The sequence below is a fragment of the Oncorhynchus mykiss genome, chromosome 11 (genome assembly GCF_013265735.2).
Source record: "Oncorhynchus mykiss isolate Arlee chromosome 11, USDA_OmykA_1.1, whole genome shotgun sequence".
NCBI classification, from domain to species: Eukaryota; Metazoa; Chordata; class Actinopteri; order Salmoniformes; family Salmonidae; genus Oncorhynchus; species Oncorhynchus mykiss.
Genome location: NC_048575.1, coordinates 57,368,733 through 57,388,035, shown reverse-complemented (window position 1 = coordinate 57,388,035; position 19,303 = coordinate 57,368,733). Strand labels below are relative to the sequence as shown.

Genomic DNA, 19,303 nt, shown 5'->3' with positions numbered 1-19,303 from the left:
CATTACGCTGCTCTACTGTACATTACGCTGCACTACATTACGCTGCTCTACTGTACATTACGCTGCACTACATTACGCTGCTCTACTGTACATTACGCTGCACTACATTACGCTGCACTACATTACACTGCTCTACTGTACATTACGCTGCACTACATTACGCTGCACTACATTACGCTGCTCTACTGTACATTACGCTGCACTACATTACGCTGCTCTACTGTACATTACGCTGCACTACATTACGCTGCTCTACTGTACATTACGCTGCACTACATTACGCTGTACTACATTACGCTGCACTACTGTACATTACGCTGTACTACATTACGCTGCACTACATTACGCTGCTCTACTGTACATTACGCTGCACTACATTACGCTGCTCTACTGTACATTACGCTGCACTACATTACGCTGCTCTACTGTACATTACGCTGCACTACATTACGCTGCTCTACTGTACATTACGCTGCACTACATTACGCTGATCTACTGTACATTACGCTGCACTACATTACGCTGCACTACATTACACTGATCTACTGTACATTACGCTGCACTACATTACACTGCACCGCTGCACTACATTTAAAAAACTCTTCTTAATGTCAAACCTCTCTTCACATTAACTGTGGCGTAGAACAAGCAAGCAGATAATGTAATTTTGTCACTGTGCTTTTCAGCTGTTCCATTTTAACGGTGAGACGCTCTCCTAATAGTGCCTCTCTTCCTAAAGATCAACCTTAATTGCGAAAACGTGCAGGATCCATGAGTCTGGGAAACAACGTATAGCCCTAGGCAATGCTGTTGATTCATTGATTGCGCAGAGCGGCTTACAGTTGGCCTAAAATTATAGTACATTTTTATTTGGTTTTAAATAGCCTAGTAATAGGGCTTTAAAATATATATATTTTCATAATTAATAGGCTGACACATTACCTTTAGCTATACAGAATATACAGTGCCTTCAGAAAGAATTCACACCACTTGACTTTTTCCGAATTTTGTTGTGTTAAAGACTGAATTTAAAATTGATCCAAATTTGATGTTTGTCATTGGCCTAGAAACAATAAATAACCCATAATAGCTAAGTGTAAATATGTTTATTTTTTAGTTTTATTAGTTACAAATTAAAAACTGAAATGTCAGTCAATAAGTATTATACCCCTTTGATATAGCAAGCCTAAATAAGTTTAGAAGTAAAAATGTGCTTAACAAGTCACATAATAAGTTGCAAGTGCAATAATAGTGTTTAACACGATTTTTGAATGACTACCCACACATACAATTATCTGTAAGGTCCCTCAGTCGAGCAGTGAATTTCAAACACAGATTCAACCATGAAGACCTGGGAGGTTTTCCAATGCCTCACAAAAAGGGCACCCATTGGTAGATGGGTAAAAATAGAACAAGCAGACAATGAATATCCATTTGAGCATGGTGAAGTTATTAATTACACTTTGGATGGTGTATCAATACACCCAATATGTATTGTAAACATACAGGTGTCCTTCCTAACTCAGTGGCCGTAGAGGAAGGAAACATCTCAGGGATTTCACCATGAGGCCAATGGTGACTGTAAAACAGGTACATGGCTATTATAGGAGAAAACTTAAGGTTAGGCATTAACTCTGAATGGTTAAGGTTTGGGATAGGCTTTTAACAAAAATATCAAAAGCAACTTTCCATTGTTGGATTCAAACTTGCAACCTTTGGAATGAGAGGCAGATGCAAACCGGCCCAACAAAACCAAAACCTACTTAAAAATAAATGTAACTAAGCAAGTCAGTTAAGAACAATTTTTTTTACAATAACAGCCTACCGGGGAACAGTGGGTTAATTGCCTTGTTCAGGGGTAGAACAACAGCTTTTTACCTTGTCAGCTCAGGGATTTGATCCAGCAACCTTTTGGTTACTGGCCCAACACACTAACCACTAGGCTACCTGCCACCCACCTTGAAGGTAACAGTGCTCGCTGTGGCCCTTAGTGGTTGGTTTTCATGTTATCTCCCAATGTCCTCCTCATAGGCTAGGTAGTAGCAACTGCATGATGGGTACAGGGAAAATTCTAGTATCATGTAGTAGCCTAAACCTATTGATGTTACATTGAACTGGGTGAATGGAATATGAATGACATTCATCCAATATGCTGTAATAGAAATAAGGCCATGCTCATAAAATAGTAATCCTCTCTCATCAGCACCAACCATGCTCCTCAAACAGTGGTTGAGCTGTGGAGTGAAATAAGTGTTTTGATATTTATTTCTCAGCTGCTCATATTAAGCACATGCTCGCTATCAAGCCGAAGTAGCCTACACAGCATCTTTGAAAAACGAACCGGCAGGAAAGCGGCCTCCATTCGCTATTCGAGAGCATACTAATGGCATATTTCCTCTGCCCCTGTTCCTGCCTATTTGATAACGGGCCATTCTAAATCAAAACAAATTTTACATACACCACATGACCAAAAGTACACCTGCTCGTCAAACATCTAATTCTAAAATCATTACCATTAATATGGAGTTGGTCCCCCCTTTGCTGCTATAACAGCCTCCACTCTTCTGAGAAGGCTTTCCACTAGATGTTAGAACATTGCTGCGGGGACTTGCTTCTATTCAGCCACTACAGCGTTAGTGAGGTCGGGCACTGATGTTGGGCAGATTAGGCCTGACTCGCTTTCGGTGTTCCAATTCATCCCAAAGGTGTTTGATGGGGTTGAGGTCAGGGGTCTGTGCAGGCCAGTTAACTTCTTCCACACCGATCTCGACAAACCATTTCTACACTGAAATCGTTTTGTGCACGAGGGCATTGTTATGCTGAAACAGGAAAGGGCCTTCCCCAAACTGTTGCCACAAGGTTAGAAGCACAGAATCATCTAGAATGTCATTGTATGCTGTAGCGTTATGATTACCGTTCACTGGAACTAATGGGCCTAGCCCAAACCATGAAAAATAGTCCCAGGCCATTAATCCTCCTCCACCAAACTTTACAGTTGGCACTATGCATTCGGGCATGTAGCGTTCTCCTGACATCCGCCAAACCCAGATTTGTACTTCGGAATGCCAGATAGTGAAGCGTGATTCTTCACTCCAGAGAACGCGTTTCCACTGCTCCAGAGTCCAATTGCGGCAAGCTTTACACCACTCCAGCCGATGCTTGGCATTGCGCATTGTGACCTTAGGCTTGGGCACAGCCATGGAAACCCATTTCATGAAGCTCCCGACCAACAGTTCTTGCGTTGATATTGTTTGGAACTCTGTAGTGAGTGTTACAACCGAGGACAGACGATTTTTACATGACACACCCATTTATGTTTCGCTTTCTACGAAATTCTAAGGTTTGTATAATTCACAATTTAAGTTGACAAATAATTCACAATGTGGCGTATAGGACCTGATTCAAATGATCACTTTTACACTCAACATAACACAAAAGTGATGGGGGAAAATATCCTTTCTATTTTTTGCAGCTAAGTTCAATTATATTCTTCTTACTATTAGAAGAAGAATTACAGAAGAATTTGTAACAGAATTACTGCAATTGAATTGGTTACATTGGGAAATCATAGTCGTCACAAACCACACCTGCTACTGTCCTCCCTTCCATTGGTACAGAGTTATGTTCAGCTCATAACTGTTTTATTTCTCTTTCTTGTTGTCTGGTGGTTAATATAAATACTGGCATGGGACTTCTACTGTGCATTCGGAAAGTATTCAGACATTTTCCACATTTTGTTACGTTACAGCATTATTCTAAAATTATAACATTATTCTCATCAAACTACACACAATACTCCATAATGACAAAACAAATAAACATTGAAATATCACATTTACATACGTTTTCAGACCCTTTACTCAGCACTTTGTTGAAGCACCTTTGGCAGCGATTACAGCCTTGAGTCTTCTTGATTATGACGCTACAAGCTTGGCACACCTGTATTTGGAGAAGTTCTCCCATTCTTCTCTGCAGATCCTCTCAAGCTCTATCAGGTTGGATGGAGAGTGTCGCTGCACAGCTATTTTCAGGTCTCTTCAGAGATGTTCAATCGGTCACTCAAGGACATTCAGAGACTTGTCCTGAAACCACTCCTGCATTGTCTTAATTATGTGCTTATGATTGTTGTCCTGTTGGAAGGTGAACCTTCGCCCCAGTCTGAGTTCCTGAGCACACTGGAGCAGGTTTTCATCAAGGATCTCTCTGTACTTTGCAGCATTCATATTTGCCTCAATCCACACTAGTCTACCAGTCCCTGCCGCTGAAAAACATCCCCACAGCATGATGCTGCCACTACCATGCTTCACCGTAGTGATGGTGCCAGATTTCCTCCAGATGTGATGCTTGGCATTCAGGCCAAAGAGTTCAATCTTCGTTTCATCAGATCAGAGAATCTGGTTTCTCATAGTCTGAGAGTCATTTAGGTGCCTTTTGTCAAACTCAAAGTGGGCTGTCATGTGCCTTTTCCTGAGAAGTGGCTTCAGTCTGGCCACTCTACCAGAAAGGCCTGATTGGTGGAGTGCTGCAGAGATGGTTGTCCTTCTGGAAGGTTCTTCCATCTCCACAGAGGAACTCTAGAGCTCTCTCAGAGTGACCATCGGGTTCTTGGTCACATCCCTGACCAAGGTCCTTCCCCCCCGATCGCTCAGTTTGGCCAGGTGGCCAGCTCTAGGAAGAGTCTTGGTGGTTCCAAACTTCTTCCATTTAAGAATGGAGTCTTCTTGGGTATGAGATGTGAAATCACAGACAGTGTCAACAGTAAAGCATCCCCACACCATCACACCCCCTCCTCCATGCTTCACGGTGTGAACCAAACATGCGGAGATCATCCGTTCACCTACTTTGCGTCTCAAAGATACGGCGGTTGGAACAAAAAATCTCAAATATGGACTAATCAGAACAAAGGACAGATTTCTACCGGTCTAATGTACATTGCTCGTGTTTCTTGGCCCAAGCAAGTCTCTTCTTCTTATTAGTGTCCTTTAGTAGTGATTTCATTGCAGTAATTCGACCATGAAGACCATGAAGGTCTCTGAACAGTTAATGTTGAGAAGTGTCTGTTACTTCAACTCCGTGAAGCATTTATTTGGGCTGCAATTTCTGAGGCTGGTAACTAATGAACTTATCCTCTGCAGCAGAGGTAACTCTGGGTCTTTCTTTCCTGTGGCGGTCCTCATGAGAGCAGGATTCATCATAGCGCTTGATGGTTTTTGCAACTGCACTTGAAGAAACTTTAAAAGTTCTTGAAATGTTCCGTATTGACTGACCTTCATGTCTTAAAGTAATGAGGGTCTGTCATTTCTCTTTGCTTATTTGAGCTGTTTTGCCATAATATGGACTTGTTTTTTTACCAAATAGGGCTATCTTCTGTATACCACCCCTACTGTTAAGGTGCGTGAATGAGGACCCAAAAGCGAATTAACAAAACAGAGTTACTTTAATGACGAAAACAAAACGTAGGCTCAGACGGACAGGCAGATTCCGACAGGACAGGACAAGGTTACAGTAACACGACGATGGTCTGGTTCAGGCATGAATGACACAAACAAACAAACAAGAATCCGACAAGGACAGGAGCAGAAACAGAGGGAGATATAGGGACCTAATCAGAGGGAAAAAGGGAACAGGTGGGGAACGGGGTGAATGGGTAGTTAGGAGGAGACAGGGAACAGCTGGGGGAAAGAAGGGGAGAAAAGGTAACCTGACACGACCAGCAGAGGGAGACAGGGTGAAGGGAAAGGACAGAGACAAGACAACATGACAGTACCCCCCCACTCACCGAGCGCCTCCTGGCGCACTCGAGGAGGAAACCTGGCGGCAACGGAGGAAATCCTCGATCAGCGCACGGTCCAGCACGTCCCGAGAGGGAACCCAACTCCTCTCCTCCGGACCGTACCCCTCCCAATCAACAAGGTACTGGTGACCACGGCCCCGAGGACGCATGTCCAAAATCCTGCGGACCCTGTAGATGGGTGCGCCCTCGACAAGGATGGGGGGGGGGGGGGGGAAGACGAGTGGGGGCGCGAAGAACGGGCTTAACACAAGAGACATGGAAGACCGGGTGGACGCGACGAAGGTATCGCGGAAGAAGAAGTCGCACTGCGACAGGATTAATGACCCGAGAAATACGGAACGGACCAATGAACCGCGGGGTCAACTTGCGAGACGCCGTCTTAAGGGGAAGGTTCTGAGTGGAGAGCCAAACTCTCTGACCGCGACAATATCTAGGACTCTTAGTTCTACGTTTATTAGCAGCCCTCACAGTCTGCGTCCTATAACGGCAAAGTGCAGACCTGACCCTCTTCCAGGTGCGCTCGCAACGTTGGACAAAAGCCTGAGCGGAGGGGACGCTGGACTCGGCGAACTGAGATGAGAACAGCGGAGGCTGGTACCCGAGGCTACTCTGAAAAGGAGATAGCCCGGTTGCAGACGAAGGAAGCGAGTTGTGGGCGTATTCTGCCCAGGGGAGCTGTTCTGACCAAGACGCAGGGTTGCGAAAAGAAAGACTGCGTAAGATGCGACCAATAGTCTGATTGGCCCGTTCTGCTTGACCGTTAGACTGGGGGTGAAAGCCGGAAGAGAGACTGACGGAAGCCCCAATCAAACGACAAAACTCCCTCCAAAATTGAGACGTGAATTGCGGACCTCTGTCCGAAACGACGTCTGACGGAAGGCCATGAATTCTGAAAACATTCTCGATGATGATTTGTGCCGTCTCTTTAGCAGAAGGAAGCTTAGCAAGGGGAATGAAATGAGCCGCCTTAGAGAACCTATCGACAACCGTAAGAATAACAGTCTTCCCCGCTGACGAAGGCAGTCCGGTGACAAAATCTAAGGCGATGTGAGACCACGGTCGAGAGGGAATGGGAAGCGGCCTGAGACGGCCGGCAGGAGGGGAGTTACCGGACTTAGTCTGCGCGCAGACCGAACAAGCAGCCACGAAACGACGCGTGTCATGCTCCCGGGTGGGCCACCAAAAACGCTGGCGAATGGAAGCAAGCGTACCCCGAACGCCAGGGTGGCCGGCTAACTTGGCAGAGTGAGCCCACTGAAGAACGGCCAGACGAGTAGGAACGGGAACGAAAAGAAGGTTCCTAGGACAAGCGCGCGGCGACGGAGTGTGAGTGAGCGCTTGCTTTACCTGCCTCTCAATTCCCCAGACAGTCAACCCGACAACACGCCCCTCAGGGAGAATCCCCTCGGGGTCAGTGGAGGCTACTGAAGAACTGAAGAGACGAGATAAAGCATCAGGCTTGGTGTTCTTAGAGCCCGGACGATAAGAAATCACGAACTCGAAACGAGCGAAAAACAGCGCCCAACGCGCCTGACGCGCATTAAGACGTTTGGCAGAACGGATGTACTCAAGGTTCCTATGGTCAGTCCAAACGACAAAAGGAACGGTCGCCCCCTCCAACCACTGTCGCCATTCGCCTAGGGCTAACCGGATGGCGAGCAGTTCGCGGTTTCCCACATCATAGTTACGTTCCGACGGGGACAGGCGATGAGAAAAATACGCGCATGGGTGGACCTTGTCGTCAGAGAGGGAGCGCTGAGAAAGAATGGCTCCCACGCCCACCTCTGACGCGTCAACCTCGACAACGAACTGTCTAGAGACGTCAGGTGTAACAAGGATAGGAGCGGATGTAAAACGATTCTTGAGGAGATCAAAAGCTCCCTGGGCGGAAACGGACCACTTAAAGCACGTCTTGACAGAAGTAAGGGCTGTGAGAGGAGCTGCCACCTGACCGAAATTACGGATGAAACGACGATAGAAGTTCGCGAAGCCGAGAAAGCGCTGCAGCTCGACGCGTGACTTAGGAGCGGGCCAATCAATGACAGCTTGGACCTTAGCGGGATCCATCTTAATGCCTTCAGCGGAAATAACAGAACCGAGAAATGTGACGGAGGAGGCATGAAAAGTGCACTTCTCAGCCTTCACAAAAAGACAATTCTCTAAAAGGCGCTGGAGGACACGTCGAACGTGCTGAAGATGAATCTGGAGTGACGGTGAAAAAATCAGGATATCGTCAAGGTAAACGAAAACAAAGATGTTCAGCATGTCTCTCAGGACATCATTGACTAATGCCTGAAAGACAGCTGGAGCGTTAGCGAGGCCGAAAGGAAGAACCCGGTATTCAAAGTGCCCTAACGGAGTGTTAAACGCCGTCTTCCACTCGTCCCCCTCCCTGATGCGCACGAGATGGTAAGCGTTACGAAGGTCCAACTTAGTGAAAAACCTGGCTCCCTGCAGGATCTCGAAGGCTGAAGACATAAGAGGAAGCGGATAACGATTCTTAACTGTTATGTCATTCAGCCCTCGATAATCTATGCAGGGGCGCAGAGACCCGTCCTTCTTCTTGACAAAAAAAAACCCCGCTCCGGCGGGAGAGGAGGAGGGGACTATGGTACCGGAGTCAAGAGCTACAGACAAATAATCCTCGAGAGCCTTACGTTCGGGGGCCGACAGAGAGTATAGTCTACCCCGGGGGGGAGTGGTTCCCGGAAGGAGATCAATACTACAATCATACGACCGGTGTGGAGGAAGAGAGGTGGCCCTGGACCGACTGAACACCGTGCGCAGATCGTGATATTCCTCCGGCACCCCTGTCAAATCACCAGGCTCCTCCTGTGAAGAAGAGACAGAGGAAACAGGAGGGATAGCAGACATTAAACATTTCACATGACAAGAGACGTTCCAGGAGAGGATAGAATTACTAGACCAATTAATGGAAGGATTATGACAAACTAGCCAGGGATGGCCCAAAACAACAGGTGTAAAAGGTGAACGAAAAATCAAAAAAGAAATGGTTTCGCTATGATTACCAGAAACAGTGAGGGTTAAAGGTAGCGTCTCACGCTGAATCCTGGGGAGAGGACTACCATCCAGGGCGAACAAGGCAGTGGACTCCCTTAACTGTCTGAGAGGAATGTCATGTTCCCGAGCCCAGGTCTCGTCCATAAAACAGCCCTCCGCCCCAGAGTCTATTAAGGCACTGCAGGAAGCTGACGAACCGGTCCAGCGTAGATGGACCGACAAGGTAGTGCAGGATCTTGAAGGAGAGACAGGAGTAGTAGCGCTCACCAGTAGCCCTCCGCTTACTGATGAGCTCTGGCTTTTACTGGACATGAAGTGACAAAATGACCAGCAGAACCGCAATAGAGACAGAGGCGGTTGGTGATTCTCCGTTCCCTCTCCTTAGTCGAGATGCGGATACCTCCCAGCTGCATAGGCTCAGCTCCCGAGCCGGCAGAGGAAGATGGTAGTGATGCGGAGAGGGGGGCAACGGAGAACGCGAGCTCCTTTCCACGAGCTCGGTGACGAAGATCAACCCATCGCTCAATGCGAATAGCGAGTTCAATCAAGGAATCCACGCTGGAAGGAACCTCCCGGGAGAGAATCTCATCCTTTACCTCTGCGCGGAGACCCTCCAGAAGACGAGCGAGCAAAGCCGGCTCGTTCCAGCCACTGGAGGCAGCAAGAGTGCGAAACTCAATAGAGTAGTCTGTTATGGATCGATTGCCTTGACATAGGGAAGACAGGGCCCTGGAAGCCTCCTCCCCAAAAACAGATCGATCAAAAACCCGTATCATCTCCTCCTTAAAGTCCTGATACTGGTTAGTACACTCAGCCCTTGCCTCCCAGATTGCCGTGCCCCACTCACGAGCCCGTCCAGTAAGGAGAGATATGACGTAGGCGACACGAGCAGTGCTCCTGGCGTAAGTGTTGGGCTGGAGAGAAAACACAATATCACACTGGGTGAGGAACGAGCGGCATTCAGTGGGCTCCCCAGAGTAACACGGCGGGTTATTGATTCTGGGCTCCGGAGATTCGAAAGCCCTGGAAGTGGCCGGTGGATCGAGGCGGAGATGGTGAACCTGTTCTGTGAGGTTGGAGACTTGGGTGGCCAGGGTCTCAACGGCATGTCGAGCAGCAGACAATTCCTGCTCGTGTCTGCCTAGCATCGCTCCCTGGATCTCGACGGCTGAGTGGAGAGGATCCGAAGTCGCTGGGTCCATTCTTGGTCGGATTCTTCTGTTAAGGTGCGTGAATGAGGACCCAAAAGCGAATTAACAAAACAGAGTTACTTTAATGACGAAAACAAAACGTAGGCTCAGACGGACAGGCAGATTCCGACAGGACAGGACAAGGTTACAGTAACACGACGATGGTCTGGTTCAGGCATGAATGACACAAACAAACAAACAAGAATCCGACAAGGACAGGAGCAGAAACAGAGGGAGATATAGGGACCTAATCAGAGGGAAAAGGGGAACAGGTGGGGAACGGGGTGAATGGGTAGTTAGGAGGAGACAGGGAACAGCTGGGGGAAAGAAGGGGAGAAAAGGTAACCTGACACGACCAGCAGAGGGAGACAGGGTGAAGGGAAAGGACAGAGACAAGACAACATGACACCTACCTTGTCACAACACAATTGGTTGCCTCAGTTAACTTTTAACTTTTAACAAGGCACACCTGTTAATTAAAATGCATTCCAGGTGACGATCTCATGAAGCTGGTTGAGAGAATGGCAAGAGTGTGCAAAGCTGTCATCAAGGCAAAATATTATTTGAAGAATCTCAAATATAAAATACATTTTGATTTGTTTAACACATTTTTTGGTTACTACATGATTATTAATGTATCATTTCATAGTTTTGATGTCTTCACTGTGATTCTACGATGTAGAAAATAGTACAAATAAAGAAAAACCCTTGATTGAGCCAGCTGTGGGAATGTTGGCAGGATTGAAACAAACCCAACCTTCAGTTACGTTATGATGCAGTCACAATCACAAGTTTCACAAAACATATTTTTTGGTCGAGAATGACTTCATGACCCAAATTATTGTATTTACATTTTGAAGTAAATTTTGCCAGTAGAATAAATGTTTCTGACTCATATTTATGCCACGGGCTGTTTTCTAAACGAGAAGTAGTTTTTTTAGTCGAAGTTGATCTTTAAAGATATGTGTGTTTTTGGTAACGGAATTACAAGGTACAATGCAGTGCTTCTTAAACTTACAGAATTTTTCCAAAACTAAATATAGGTTTTGATATTAGTTGGTAGGGGCCTTTACTTCAACATTATTTTGTTTTGATGTATTATAATATATTTAAAAACTTTTCTGCAAGATGTCTAAGTCTTTGCTTATTCCTAAATGCCTTAATTTCTCAAACATATAGACTCATAGCTTTCATTTGACACCCAATTTGGTGCTCTTATGGGTCCTTTAACATGGAAATGCCCTACAGTAATGGCCCTTCGCCATTTGCCTCTTTCTCTCCAATCATGTCCTCTTTCAATGCACTTGGTTTTAAAGGCACACCTCAACTTTGATTCTTCTAACTGTATTTAATAAGGCTCGTTCATAGAAATGGGGGAGAGTGAGGGGTAATTTGCATGCCTTTGAAGACTAAAAGCACAGCACCTTTCAACCTGAAAGGTAAAAAACCCACCAATTCAAACTCACAGATTGATGGTAATGATTGCAGTAATATATTTTATTATATGTCTGGAATTCCTTGACTGAGATAGAGAAAATGAATTAAAGAGTATTTCTGCATATGAAAGTGTGCAGTTTTGCCATTAAATAAGAAGCAAAGTATTCCCTTAGGTGCGGACAAATGTGACAAACAGTACAAAGGGCTTGCTTTATATTATACAGCATGCACACATACAGTACATATACACATACAGTACATATATATATACATGCTTTGTAAGTAGGAAAACCTGCAAAATCGGCAGTGTAACAAATACTTGTTCTCCCCCCTGTATGTATTCCCTCTGTTCCCCCCATGTCTTTGTGTGGAATTGTTTTGTTACGTGTTTTGTGTGACGCGCCAGGCTGGTTTTTCCCTGGGTACCGTGTTTAATCCAATGTTTGTTTAATTGTTAAACATTTGCATTATTGTGACTGTTGTCGTGCATTTTCACTTTTGCCATTGGCTGGAGGTTTTTTGACGCAGTTGTGTCCGTCTGTTGTTGCTCCTGCCAAACAAAGTGTGCGCCTGATCACAACTCTCTGCTCTCCTGCACCTGACTTCTATACCAGTAGCACACAACCTGACAGAATTCCACACCAGGAGCAGGTACCCCGGTTCGAGGGGTCGAGGAGCACGTCCGAGTACACTAGGCGATGCTGCAACATCTCGGCGCCACGATGGATCGAGTTGTCCAGACCATGGACCGCTGGGAGAGACAGGGAGACTCAACCAGCACAACTGGGGTTGCCACTACTCGTCCCTCCTGTATCCGGTCCCAGTGGGATGCGTCTCGCTCTTCCCAGGGAGTATGATGGCACGGCAGCACGGTGCCAGGGGTTCCTATTACAGCTGGACCTATACCTGGCCACCGTTCACCCCGCTCTCGTCTCGTGCCTCTCGGGGAGAACTCTGGAGTGGGCAAACGCCGTGTGGAGACAATGAGATGCGGCATTGGACCACTTCCACCTGAGGCAGGGGGCGAGGAGCGTCCAGGAGTTTGCCCTGGAATTTAGGACCCTTGGCTGCCGGAGCAGGATGGAACGACAGGGCCCTCATCGACCATTACCGATGCAGCCTGTGCGAGGATGTCCATCGGGACTTGGCCTGCAGGGATGCCATGTTCACCTTTGACCAGCTGGTGGATCTGTCCATTCTGTTGGAAAACGTGCTGGTCACCCGCGGACGTTCAGAGAGGGCTCTGTCGGTTCCTGCTTCCAGCACCCCCGCTCCGGTGCCAATGGAACTGGGTGGAGCTGCGCTCAGGGAGGCCGGAGGAGGGGCCTTCACGTGCACTATCTGTGGCCGCAGAGGGCACACTTCCGGTCGGTGCCGGGTTGGTGCCTCTGGGAGTCGAGGCAGCAGGCAGGGCTCTCTGGCGTCACCCCAGGTGAGTCTGCACCACTCTCATCCAGAGCCCTCTGTTGTTAACCTGTTTGTGCATGTTTTTTTTCCTGCGTTTCCCCCGCATTCCCAGCATAAGGCGCTCAACGATTCAGGCGCGGCTAGGAATTTTATCGACAGCGCATTCGCCTTTAGTTTAGGGACTCCCATTGTTTCTGTGGTTAGACCCTTGTTTAGGGGTTTTCGTTGGTGCTACCACGGTGGAAAGTCCAGACCAGGTCTCCACCGTGCGCAACCCCCTGAATATGCCGATTTCGCTCTCGCCTTCTCCAAAAAGAAGGCGACTCAATTACCACCCCATTGACGGGGGGATTGTGCGATAAATCTCCTGGTAGACGCCACACATCCAAGGAGTCAAGTGTATCCCCTGTCACAGGCGGAGACAGCGGCTATGGAGACATATGTCTCTGAATCCCTGCGTCAGGGGTACATTCGGTCCTCCACTTCACCCGCCTCCTCGAGGTAATTTTTTGTGAAGAAGAAGGAGGGAGGTCTGCGCTCGTGTATTGACTATCGAGGTCTAAATCAAATCTCGTCGCCACGGCGATTGAGTCAATGCACGGGCCCGCTTCTACACTAAACTGGATCTCAGGAGCACTTACAACCTGGTGCGTATCCGGGAGGGAGACGAGTGGAAGACGCCTTTCAGTACCCCCTCATGGCATTATGAGTACCTTGTCATGCCGTACGGGTTGATGAATGCTCCATCAGTCTTCCAATCCTTTGTAGACGAGATTTTCAGGGACCTGCACGGGCAGGGTGTAGTGGTGTATATCAATGACATTCTGATATACTCTGCTACACGCACCAAGCATATGTCCTTGGTGCACGTGGTGCTTGGACGACTGTTGGAGCATGACCTGTACGTCAAGGCTGAGAAATGCCTGTTCTTTCAGCAGTCCGTCTCCTTCCTAGGGTATCGCATTTCCACCTCAGAGGTGGAGATGGAGAATGACCGAATTTCAGCCGTGCGTAATTGGCCGACTCCCACCACAGTAAAGGAGGTGCAGCAGTTTTTAGGGTTTGCCAATTACTGCCGGAGATTTATCCGGGGTTTTGGCCAGGTGGCGGCTTCCATTACCTCACTGCTGAAGGGGGGTCCTGTACGTTTGCAGTGGTCGGCTGAGGCGGACAGGGCTTTTGGGAACCTAAGGGCTCTGTTTACCTCGGCTCCCGTGCTGGTCCATCCAGGTCCATCTTTGGCAATCATAGTGGAGGTGAACATGTCCAAAGCTGGGATAGGAGCCGTGTCTCTCAGCACTCGGGCAGCTCCGCCCCTGTGCTTTCTTATCGAAGAAGCTCAGCCCGGCGGAGTGGAACTATGATGTGGGGGACCGGGAGCTGTTGGCTGTGGGTAAGGCTTTGAAGGCCTGGAGACGTTGGCTTGAGGTTGCTAAACACCCTTTTCTCATCTGAACTGACCACCGCAACCTGAGGTACATCCGGGCAGCGAGGAGACTGAATCCTCGTCAGGCAAGGTGGGCCATGTTTTTTTTTACCCATTTTGTGTTCACCCTGTCCTACAGACCAGGTTCCCAAAATGTGAAGGCAGACGCACTGTCCCGGCTGTATGACACAGAGGAGCGGCCCATGGATCAGCTTCCTGCCTGGTAGTGCCAGTCGTATGGGAGCTGGACTCGGACATTGAGCAGGCGTTACGTACAGTGCCTGCTCCCCTCCAGTGTCCCGTCGGGCGTCTGTACGTTCTGTCTGCTGTCCGTGACCAGTTGATCTATTGGGCCCACACATCACCCTCCTCTGGTCATCCGGGGATCGGTCAGACGGTGCGCTGTCTGAGTGGGATGTACTGGTGGCCTACCTTGGCAAAGGACGTAAGGGTTTATGTTTCCTCCTGCTCAGTGTGCGCCCATTGTAAGGCTCCTAGACACCTGCCCAGAGGTAAGCTACATCCCTTACCCTTTCCACAACGGGCCTTGGTCACACCTGTCGGTGGATTTTCTGACTAATCTTCCTCCCTCACAGGGAAACACCACGGTCCTGGTGGACCAGGGATTGTTTCTATAAATACTGCCGTCTCCTTCCTCTGCCCGGTCTCTCTACGACTCTTCAGACTGCGGAGGCCTTGTTTACACATGTCTTCCGGCACTACGGTGTGCCTGAGGATATAGTGTCTGATTGAGGTCCCCAATGCACTTCGATAGTCTGGAGGGCGTTCATGGAACGTCTGGGGGTCTCGATCAGCCTTACCTCAGGTTTTCATCCCGATAGTAATTGGCAGGTGGAGAGAGTGAACCAGGATGTGTGCAGGTTTCTGTGGTATTATTGCCAGGACCGGCCGGGGAGTGGGCGGCGTTCGTGCCCTGGGCAGAGATGGCGCAGAACTCGCTCTGCCACTCCTCCATTAACCTCTCCTACTTCCAGTGCGTATTGGGGTACCAGCCGGTTCTGGCAATGTGCCATCAGAGTCTGAACGATGCTCCTGTGGTGGACGACTGGTTCAGGCGCACGCAGGAGGCATGGGAAGCCGCCCATGTTCACCTCCAGTGGGCCGCGCTGTGCCAAATAACCTGCGCGTACTGTCACCGCACTGGGTCTGGCTCTCGACCCGAAACCTGCCCCTACGCCTGCCCTGCAGGAAGCTGGGTCTGTGGTTTGTGGGGCCATTTAACTTCTTGACGCTACCCATCCCTTAAGCAGGATAATTGTCATCAGCAACCGCTGAATAGCATAGCGCCACAGTCAAATAATATTACTAAAAATATGAATATTCATGTCACAAGTGCAATATTGCAAAACACAGCTTAGCCTTTTGTTAATCCACCTGTCGTCTCAGATTTTGAAATTATGTTTTACAGCGAAAGCAATCCAAGCGTTTGTGTAAGTTTATCGATCGCATGACAAAACATTAAGTACACTTAGCATCAGGTAGCTTGGTCACGAAAATCAGAAAAACAATCAAATTAATTGTTTACCTTTGAAGATCTTCGTATGTTTTCACTCACGAGACTCCCAGTTACACAACAAACGTTCCTTTTGCTCCATAAAGATTATTTTTATATCCAAAATACCTCCGTTTGTTTGGCGCGTTATGTTCAGAAATCCACAGGAAAGAGCGGTCACGACAACGCAGACAAATTCCAAATAATATCCGTAATGTCCACAGAAACATGTCAAACGTTCTTTATAATCAATCCTCAGGTTGTTTTTAAAATATATAATTGATAATATATCAACCGCAAATGTCTTTATCAGTAGGAGAGGGAAAAACAATAGCTGTCCAAACTCTGTTGCGCGAGCAAAACTCATGTGACCACCTGACGCAATGTTATCTTTCTGGCTCATTTTTCAAAATAAAAGCCTGAAACTATGTCTGAAGACTGTTGACACCTTGAGGAAGCGATAGGAAAAGGAATCTGGTTGATATCCCTTTAAATGGAGCAATGTGAGGCTATGGAACATGGAGTTTTCAAAATAGAAGCCACTTCCTGGTTTGAAATCTCATCATTAAAATTCCTCAAACATGCAAGTATTATACACCATTTAAAATATAAACTTGTTGTTAATCCCACGACAGTGTACTATTTCATAAAGGCTCTACAAAAACATACCTTGCGATTATGTTAGGTCAGTGCCTAGTCACAAAAAACACAGCCATTTTTCCAGCCAAAGAGAGGAGCCACAAAAAGCAGAAATAGAGATAAAATTAATCACTAACCTTTGATGATCTTCATCAGATGGCACTCTTAGGACTTCATGTTACACAGTACATGTATGTTTTGTTTGATAAAGTTCATATTTATATCCAAAAATCTCAGTTTACGTTGGCGTGTTATGTTCAGTAATGTTTTGCTTCCAAAACATCCTGTGATTTTGCAGAGAGCCACATCAATTTACATAAATACTCATCATAAATGTTGATGAAAATACAAGTGTTATGCATGGAATTAAAGATATACTTCACCTTAATGAAAATGCTATGTCATATAAAAAAAAAGCTTTACAGCGAAAGCACACCATGGAATAATCTGAGTACAGGGCTCAGCCACCAAAACAAGCCATACAGATACCTGCCATGTTGTGGAGTCAACAGAAGTCAGAAATAGCATTATAAATATTCACTTACCTTTGATGATCTTCATCGGAATGCACTCCCAGGTATCCCAGTTCCACAATAAATGTTTGTTTTGTTCGATAAAGTCCATAATTTATGTCCAAATACCTTTTTGTTTGCGCGTTTAGTTCACAAATCCAAATTTTCAAGGCGCAGGCACTTAGTCCAGACAAAAAGTCAAAACAGTTCCATTACAGTTCGTAGAAACATGTCAAACGATGTATAGAATCAATCTTTAGGATGTTTTTATCATCGATCTTCAATAATATTCCAACCGGACAATTCCTTTGTCTTTAGAAATGAAAGTGAACGCAGCTCGCTCTCACGGCCGCACGCGTGACTTAGCTCATGGCATTCTGCCAGACCCCTTAGTCAAGCAGCTCTTATTCGCTCCCCCTTCACAGTAGAAACAAGGCTCTAAAGACTTTTGACATCTAGTGGAAGCCTTAGGAAGTGCAATTGGACCAAATTGACACTGTATCTTGGATAGGTATATACTTGAAAATCTACAAACCTCAGATTTCCCACTTCCTGGTGGATTTTTTCTCAGGTTTTTGCCTGCCATGTGAGTTCTGTTATACTCACAGACATCATTCGAACAGTTTTAGAAACGTCAGAGTGTTTTCTATCCAAATATACTAATACTATGCATATCTTAGCTTCTGGGCCTGAGTAGCAGGCAGTTTACTCTAGGCACCTGCCCCCAGCAGTATTGAGGAGAGTCCTGAGGAGAGTGAACGAGGTGTGTTACAGGTTACAGTTTCCCAGACTACCGTATTAACTCCTTGTTCCATATGTCTCTCCTCAGGCCGGTGGTGGTTAGTCCGCTCCCGGAGTCTGAGGTACGGGAGGTTCCTCCGCCCCCTCTGGACATCGAGGGGGCCCCGGTGTACTCCGTTCGGTCCATCCTGGATTCAAGGCGTCTGCGAGGGGCCTTCAATATCTCGTGGAGTGGGAGGGGTACGGTCCGGAGGAGAGGTGCTGGGTTCCGGTGGAGGACGTGTTGGACCCTTCAATGCTGCGGGAGTTCCACCGTCTCCGGCCGGATCGCCCTGCGCCTCGCCATTCGGTTCGTCCCCGAGGCCAGTATCGGTGCACTGCTGGAGCCACGCGTCGGGGGGGGGGGGGGGGGGGGGGGGGGTATTGTCATGACCTCCGCCGAAGTCGGCTCCTCTCCTTGTTCGGGCAGCGGTCGGCGGTCGACGTCACCGGTCTTCTAGCCATCGTCGCTCCACTTTTCATTGTTCCATTTGTTTTGTCTGGTTCCCAGCACACCTGGTTTACATTCCCTAATCACACTACATATATTTTCCCTCTGTTCCCCCCATGTATTAGTGTGGAATTGTTTTGTGAAGTGTTTTGTGTGACGCGCCAAGGTGGTTTTTCCCCGGGTACCTTGTTTAACCCAAAGTATGTTTAATTGTTAAACATTTGCATTATTGTGACTGTTGTCGTGCATTTTCACTTTTGCCATTGGCTGGAGGTTTTTTGACGCAGTTGTGTCCGTCTGTTGTTGCTTCTGTCAAACAAAGTGTGCGCCTGATCACAACTCTCTGCTCTCCTGCACCTGACTTCTATACCAGTAGCACACAACCTGACACAAGGTGTCATTCTCTTACCAAACTTTACATCTGCACAATTCTTCCAGTAAATATGTTTTGGTAAAATGTTTAGTGGAAATTGTTAAAATTAGTCCTTGTGCATAGAGTGGTAAGGTTTGTTAAATGATTAAATCAATTGTTTTTGAAGTGAATAATCTGAGTCTCATGTTATTGTGGAATTACCCTGTACACTACTTCAATTAGGGTCCTTGGAGTGTCTCTATGTCCATTACTGTACACTACTTAACTTAGAACCAATTAGATTCCCAGTCCCTTTTTGGTTGCTAATGCCCAGGCTTGCAGGGTCTATGCTAAATGAACCACTAGATCTTCATTGCAGGCAGCAAAGCAATTGATTTTACCCCTTAAACAATTTATTTCATGAGTTATACATTCCTCTTCTTCCCCCTCTCGCCTCTATCTCTCCCAGCTTGTCTCATGAGCCAGCATCTGGAGAGTGACCTATCCCAGCGCATGACACGGGAGGCGAGTGATTTGAATGATAACCAAATAGCTAGCGCGGCCTCGCCGGTGTTTAAAGATCATATGTAAATCAAATGTCGGGGGGAGAAATTGCTTGGTGGGGTTCTGTCAGAAAACAATTTAGTGATCGTTAAAAGAGATGCCTCGCCATCGCACAAATTAAATCAATGCAGCCACTGGACTCTGCCCCCTCTCACTTCTATCAAACCCCTCTCTCTCTCTCTCTCTCTCTCTCTCTCTCTCTCTCTCTCTCTCTCTC

At 47.1% G+C, this 19,303-nt stretch overlaps 1 long non-coding RNA gene across 1 annotated transcript in view; it reads left to right on the top strand.

Moving 5' to 3' along the window:
* Positions 1-18,083, top strand: part of LOC118937455 — a 41,810-nt gene extending 23,727 nt beyond the window's left edge. The window contains exon 3 of the long non-coding RNA XR_005034804.1: positions 17,769-18,083. This is a non-coding gene — a long non-coding RNA (uncharacterized LOC118937455). The remainder of the gene's footprint in view (positions 1-17,768) is intronic.
* Positions 18,084-19,303: the final 1,220 nt, after the last annotated feature.